The following is a 6,926-nucleotide window of genomic DNA, read 5'->3' on the forward strand; positions in this document are numbered from 1 at the left end:
AACTTGGCGAGACCTCATCTCTACAATAAATCAAAAATAGCCAGGCATGGTAGCGCACGTCTGTAGTTCCAGCTACTTGGAAGGCTGAGACGGAAGGATTGCCGGAGTCCCCAGCAGGTCGAGGCTGCAGTGGCTGGGAGCGGCCACTGCACTCCAGTCTGGGTGACAGAGTGAGATTCCAAGTCAAAAAAAAAAAAAAGAAAGCAGGATTTATTGAGAGGACAGAAAATCTCCCACAGTGGGAGGAGACCCGAAGAGGTTGCCCCTAGTTTTTTATTTTTTTTGTAGAGACAAGGTCTCGCTGTGTTGCCTAGGCTGGTCTTGAAATCCTGGGCTCAAAAAATCCTCCTGCCTCAGCCTCCCAAAGTGCTGGGATTACAGGCAGGAGCCAACACATACAGCCCAGGGAACCTCTTTAAGTTGGCTTTTGTGTCTCTTGGACATGTTGCCATCATTCATTGATATTTCTTTCCTTTCTGGCACAACAAAGTATCACAGGTGCAAGTTATACTTTCCCTGTCCCAACCCTGGAATCAGCTATTTCTCCAAACTTCCTGACTTTTTTTTTTGAGTTGGAATCTCACTCTGTTGCCCGGGCTGGAGTGCATTGGCATGCTCACAGCCACCGCAACCTCGAACTGCTGGGCTCAGGCGATCCTTCCGCCTCAGCCTTCCAAGTAGCTAGAACTACAAGCTCACATTACCACTCCAGCTGATTTTTTAAAATTTTTATTATAGAGGTGAGGTCGCGCCAAGTTGCCCAGGCTGATCTCGCACCCCTGGGCTCAGGCAGTCCTCTCGCCCCAGCCTTCCAAAATGCTGGGATTACAGGCTTGAGCTACCACACCCAGCTTACTTCCTGATTCTTTTTTTTTTTTTTGAGTTGGAGTCTGTCACCCAGATTGGAGTGCGGTGCCCGGGAGCCTCAACCTGCTGGGCTCTGGCGATCCTTCCACCTCAACCTTCCAAGTAGCTGGAACTACAGGCGCACGCTACCACGCCCAGCTAATTTTTTTTGATTTATTGTAGAGATGAGGTCTCGCCTGCCCAGGTAGGTCTCGAACCCGCGGGCTCAGGCAATCCACTCATCTCAGCCTCCCAAAGGCGCGGGATTACAGGCTGAGCCACTGAGCCCAGCTTCATTTTATTTTAAAGATGTGGGGTACGGTCGGGCTCGGTAGCTCAGCCTGTCATCCCAGCACTTTGGGAGGCAGAGGCGAGTGGATTGCCTGAGCCTGCAGGTTCAAGACCGGTCTGGGTAACTTGGCCAAACCTCCTCTGATTCTTGAAATGGAGGATGGTATTGTACTGACAAACCAAGATCTGGGAGGTCACTGTGCTCTTTGTTGCTTGGGTACTGTTGCTTCTAGGCCTTCTCAACAGACAACTAGGAAGTATGTGTGTGTATATATATGTACACACAGCCACACACAACCATACTTGCTTCATTCTGTCTGTAACTGTTTCTCTATTTTTGTGTACATATAGCTTATAAAACTATTAGCTTATACAAATAAATTCCACTTTCAGTCCAATTCCTCAGGGTTCTTTCTAACCTTCCCCTATGCATGTTTGTTAAAAATACAAGCCTGGCGCAGTGGCTCAAGTCTGCCATCCTAGAACTTTGGGAGGTCAAGGTAAGAGGATTGCCTGAAACTCAGGGGTTTGAGACCAGCCTGGGTAACTGGGTAAGACATCATCTCTAATAAATAAAAAAATAAGCGGGGCATGGTACCTTGTGCTGGTGGTTCCAGGTATTTGGAAGGCTGAGGTGGAAGGATTGCCTGAGCCCAGCAGGTCAAGGCTGCATTGGCCATGAGTGTGTCACTGCACTCCAGCCTAGGTGACAGAGTGAGACTCTGACTTAAAAAAAAAAAATACATTATGTGCCGGGCATGGTGGCTCACACCTGTAATCCCAGCACTTCAGGAGGCAGAGGCAAAGAATTGCCTGAGTCCAGAGGTTTGAGACCAGCCTGGGCAACTTGGTGAGACCTCGTCTCTACAATAAATAAAAAAATTGGCCAGATGTGGTGGCATGCCTGTGGTTTCAGCTACTTGGAAGACTGAGGCAAAAAGATCACCTGAGTCCAGCAGGTCAAGTCTATGGTGGCTGTGAGAGTGCCACTGCACTCCAGCCTGGGTGACAGAGTGAGACTCCGACTCAAAAAAAAAAATATTCAGCAGTGAGAAATTTGTCCCCCATTATTCTCAGTGTATTTACTTATTTGGTCAGTCTTTTGACTTATGTAGCTCATTGCAGCCAGCTCCCTGCCACTCTGAATGTTTCTTAGGACGGTCTCCTCCATAGCTCTCTCTGCCCCTCCTCCACGCCAAGGGAAGTGGGGAAGGGCCTCATCATTGTGTTCAGTACTTCCTTACTTTCTCATACAACAGAATGTTCCAGGCTCACCTTATATTTTTCCTCTGATTTCATTTAGTGTAAAATATATTTAGGAACCAAGATCTGGCACTAACATTCTCATTAGTATTACTACCTGGAGTATACGCGCACACACATCCGTTTCTTTCTTTCTTTCTTTCTTTTTTTTTTTTTTGAGTTGGAATCTCACACCATCGCCCAGGCTGAAGTGCAATGGCATGCTCACGACCACCACAGCCTCTTCCTGCTGGGCTCCAGTGATCCTTCCACCTCAGCCTTCCAAGTAGCCAGAACTACAGATGGGCACTACAACATCCAGCTAATTTTGATTTATTGTAGCGATGAGGTCTCGCCAAGTTGCCCGTGCTGGTCTCGAACCGGCGGGCTCAGGCAATGCACTCACCTCGGCCTCCCAAAGTGCTGGGATTACAGGCTGAGCCATTGAACCCGGCCACATCTGTTTCTATATACATTAAAAACTACAAATTCATGGCCGGGCACATTGGCTCACGCCTGTTATCCCAGCACTTTGAGGGGCTGAGGCAGGAGGATCGCTTGAGCCTAGGAATTCGAGACCAGCCTAGGCGATAGAGTGAAAAACTCTGACTCAAATAACAACAAACTATGAGCTCATACTGATATCTTCAGTTTTTAACTAAAACCCTAGGGTTCATTCTACTACTCTTCTTTCCCTTCTCTAACATGAAGAACCTGTCTCCCATGTCCACAAAATATTCCTCACTTATTGAAAACATAGAAAATCATTTCTGAGTTTTTCTTTTGTTTTTTGTTTTTTTTTGAGTTGGAGTCTCACTCCTTTGCCCAGGCTGGAGTGCAGTGGCACGAACACTCACAGCCACCCCAGCATCGACCTACTGGGCTCCTGGGCTCCGGCGATCCTTCCACCTCAGTTTTCCCCAAGTAACTGGAACTACAGGCGCGCACTGCCACTCTCAGTTAATTTTTGATTTATTGTAAAGACAATTTATTGTGACTCAGCCTGTAATCCCAGCACTTTGGGAGACCAAGGTGAGAGGATTACCTGAGCCCAGGAGTTTGAGACCAGACTGGGCAACTTGGTGAGACCTGATTTCTATAATAAATAACCAAAAAAATTGGCCAGGCATGGTGGTATGCATCTGTAGTTCCAGCTACTTGGAAGGCTGAGGCGGAAGGATCGCCTGAGCCAGCAGGTTGAGGCTGCGGTGCACATGTGAGCATACCACTGCACTCGAGCCTGGGCAACAGAGTGAGACTCCATCTCAAAAAAAAAAAAAAAGTAATAATAATAATAAAGGTAGCTGGGTGTGAGGCTCCTGTATGTAATTTCAGCACTTTGGAAGACTGAGGCAGGAGTACTGTCTGAGCCCAGGAGTTTGAGACCTGCCTGGGCAATATAGTAAAGCCCCATATCCTAAAATAATAATAATAATAATAGTAATAAACAATAATAAAATCAAGCTGGACATAGTGGCTCACATCTGTAACCCCAGCACTTTGGGAGGTGTAGGTGAGAGGATTGCTTGAGTCCAGGGATTCAAGACCAGCCTAGGTGACTAAGTGCTCCTACTCAGAAAAAAAATAATAGGGCCAGGCCCGGTGGCTCATACCTGTAATTCCAGCAATTTGGGAGGCTGAGGCAGGAGGATTGCCTGAGTGCAGGGGTTCAAGACAGCCTGGGCAACTTGGTGAGACCACGTCTCTACAATAAATAAGTAAGTTAGCCAGGCGTGGTGGCATGTGCCTGTAGTTCAGCTACTTGGAAAGTTCAGGCAGAAGGATTGCCTGAACCCAGCAGGTCGAGGCTGTGTTGGTCATGAGCGTGCCACTGCACTTCAGCCTGGGCGAGAGAGTGAGACTCCAACTCAAATAATAATAATATTAAAATCAGCCTTGTTAATGTATAAAGTATGCATATTGGCTTACCTGCTTCTATTTTCCAGATAGTTCACCATGGGTTGAATATTTATTTATTGTACATGTGAAGTGTACCCATGATTTAGATTAGAGTTTCTCAACCAGAGCTCTATTTTTTTTTTTTTTTGAGTCGTAGTCTCACTGTGTCTCCCAGACTGGAATGCAGTGGCATGATCTCAGCCACCACAGCTTCGAATGTTAGACTCAGGTGATCTTTCCACCTCAGTCTCCTGAGTAGCTGGAATGACAGGCACATGCTACTACACCTGGCTGATTTTTTTACTTATTGTAGAGACAAGATCTTGCCATGTTGCCTGGGATAGTCTTGAACTCCTGAGCTCAAACTATCCTCTCACCTCAGCCTCCCAGAGTGCTGAAATTACTGAGTTACTGTGCCCAGACTATTTTTTCTTTTATTTTAAGATAGATACAGAGTCTTGCTATGTTGCCCAGGCTTGTCTTGAACTTCTGGCCCCAAGCAAGCCTCCCAAAGTGCTGGAATTACAGGCTCAAGCCACTTCACCCGGCCAACCACAGCAATATTGACATTTTGGGCTGGTCCAGATCATTCTCTGTTTGGGACATCGCTGCCCGTGTATTGTGGGTTGTTTAACAGCATCCCTGGCTTCTTCCCACTAGACGCCAATAGCATCCTCTTAGTTATGAAGATCAAAATGTCTTCAGATATTGCCAAATACCTTGGAGGAAATAAACTTGGCCCTGCTTGAGAACAAAATAATAGTTTGCAGTTACTGAGTTCTAATTACGTGCCAGATATGGTTCTAAGTTCTTTGTGTGTATTACTTCCTTCTTAAAACCTTTGAGATGTATCCTTTATTATCTCATTCAGAAGTAATGTGGCTGAGGACAGAGAGGTTAGGTAACTTGCGCATAGTTTCACAGTTAAGTAGGATAGAAAGATGGAATTCAGATTCTAAAAAAGGCATGGTGGCGCATGCCTGTAATCCCAGCTACTCAGGAGGTTGAGGCATGAAGATGGCTTGAGCCCAGGAGTTTGAGGCTATAGTCATTCTGATCGTCCTGTGAATGCCAGTGCAGTCCAGCCTGTGCAACATAGTGAGACCCTATAAAATAAAAAGAGATAATAATAAAAATAAATGCTGGTTCTAAACTCAGTGCTATTAATCATTATTAACTGTTTCTTCATATTTTCTGGTAATCTTTCCTGACAGTGAGTAAAAAGTTCTCAGCCAAAATTTGCTGTGTTCCTTAGCTACAGTTAAATGATATAAGATCTGGCTTAAAGCACCATATGCTGGCTCATATCCCAGACAAGCCCCCCGCAAAAATAAAAAATAAAATAAATATGAAGCACTATATGCCAAACATATGGAGATAATAGCTGGTATAGTTGAATAAGTTGTCCACACATGTGCTAGAGAGTATCTAGGACTTGTATTATAGTCTTTGTATTGTGAATCACATTTAAATAATTGACTTTTACATCAATAACCACCTTTCCATGCCTTTTAAAAATATACATCTTGCTTTCATTTTTTAAAAATTGCATACTTATTATTAATTACAGGTAGAAAATTAGGACACGCCGGGCTTGGTGGCTCAGCCTGTAATCCCGCGCCTTTGGGAGGCTGAGGTGAGTGGATTGCCTGATCCCACGGGTTCGAGACCCGCCTGGGCAGCGAGACCTCATCTCTACAATAATTCAAAAAATAAGCTGGGCGTGGTAGCGCATGCCTGTAATTCCAGCTACTCAGAAAGCTGAGGCGGAAGGATTGCCGGAGCCCAGCAGGTGAGGCTGCAGTGGCCGGGAGCGGCCACTGCACTCCAGTCTGGGCGACCGAGTGAGACTCCAACTTAAAAAAAGAAAGAAAGAAAATTAGGACAAGGAGAAATATGTCATTTATTATTTGAGCGTAACTTCTATTATACCTCCTTCATGTTTTCTATTATAGTGGTGTTTGTTTTTGTTTTGTATACTTGTAATAATATTGTATGTATACTCTTATTTTTTAACTAAAAATGGAATGTTAAGTATATATATTACACAGGATACATAGTATCGTCATACACCATGTAACTTTTCAGTTAACCATGGACTGCATATAAGACATAGTCCCATGTGATTATGGTGGAGCTGGGTATTGCCACACCACCCTGAACACACCCAATCTTGCCTGAACTCAGAAACTAGGCAGAGTTCGGCCTGATGAATATTTTGGTGGAAGATTATAATGGAGAGTATATGTTGGCATTGCAGACCAAGTAGGGGAAATGATTAATATTTAGTAATGGTGCTGGGACATTTGGTTTTCCATATGGAAAAATACACATAAATAGAATGATATGCACCATCAAGGTGAACAGAAATTTGCACAGTGACAAAATCACCTATCAGCACGTCTCTCAGAAGGTATCTCCATCATTAAGAAATGCTTAGCTGTATTTTCACTGATTATATATACAATTTTTGCTTCAAAATTCCTCTTGTGTTCTATTCCAGTGTTTTAGCTTACCTTCAGATATGGTTTAATGACAGTCTGTGTGCATTGTTCCTTCTTCTGTAGTTTGGATTATTTTTATTTTTTTTGAGTTGGAATCTCACTCTGTTGCCCAGACAGGAGTGCAGTGGCCGCTCCCAGCCACCA

General features: G+C 44.6%; 1 protein-coding gene across 1 annotated transcript in view; it reads left to right on the forward strand.

The window, feature by feature from the left end:
• The window catches only part of GLE1 (GLE1, RNA export mediator), a 47,947-nt gene that overhangs the window by 3,253 nt on the left and 37,768 nt on the right, over window positions 1–6,926 (forward strand). The window lies entirely within an intron of this gene.

The sequence above is a fragment of the Carlito syrichta genome, unplaced genomic scaffold, assembly GCF_000164805.1.
Source record: "Carlito syrichta isolate Samal-C Ts95f unplaced genomic scaffold, Tarsius_syrichta-2.0.1 Scaffold304686, whole genome shotgun sequence".
NCBI classification, from domain to species: domain Eukaryota; kingdom Metazoa; phylum Chordata; class Mammalia; order Primates; family Tarsiidae; genus Carlito; species Carlito syrichta.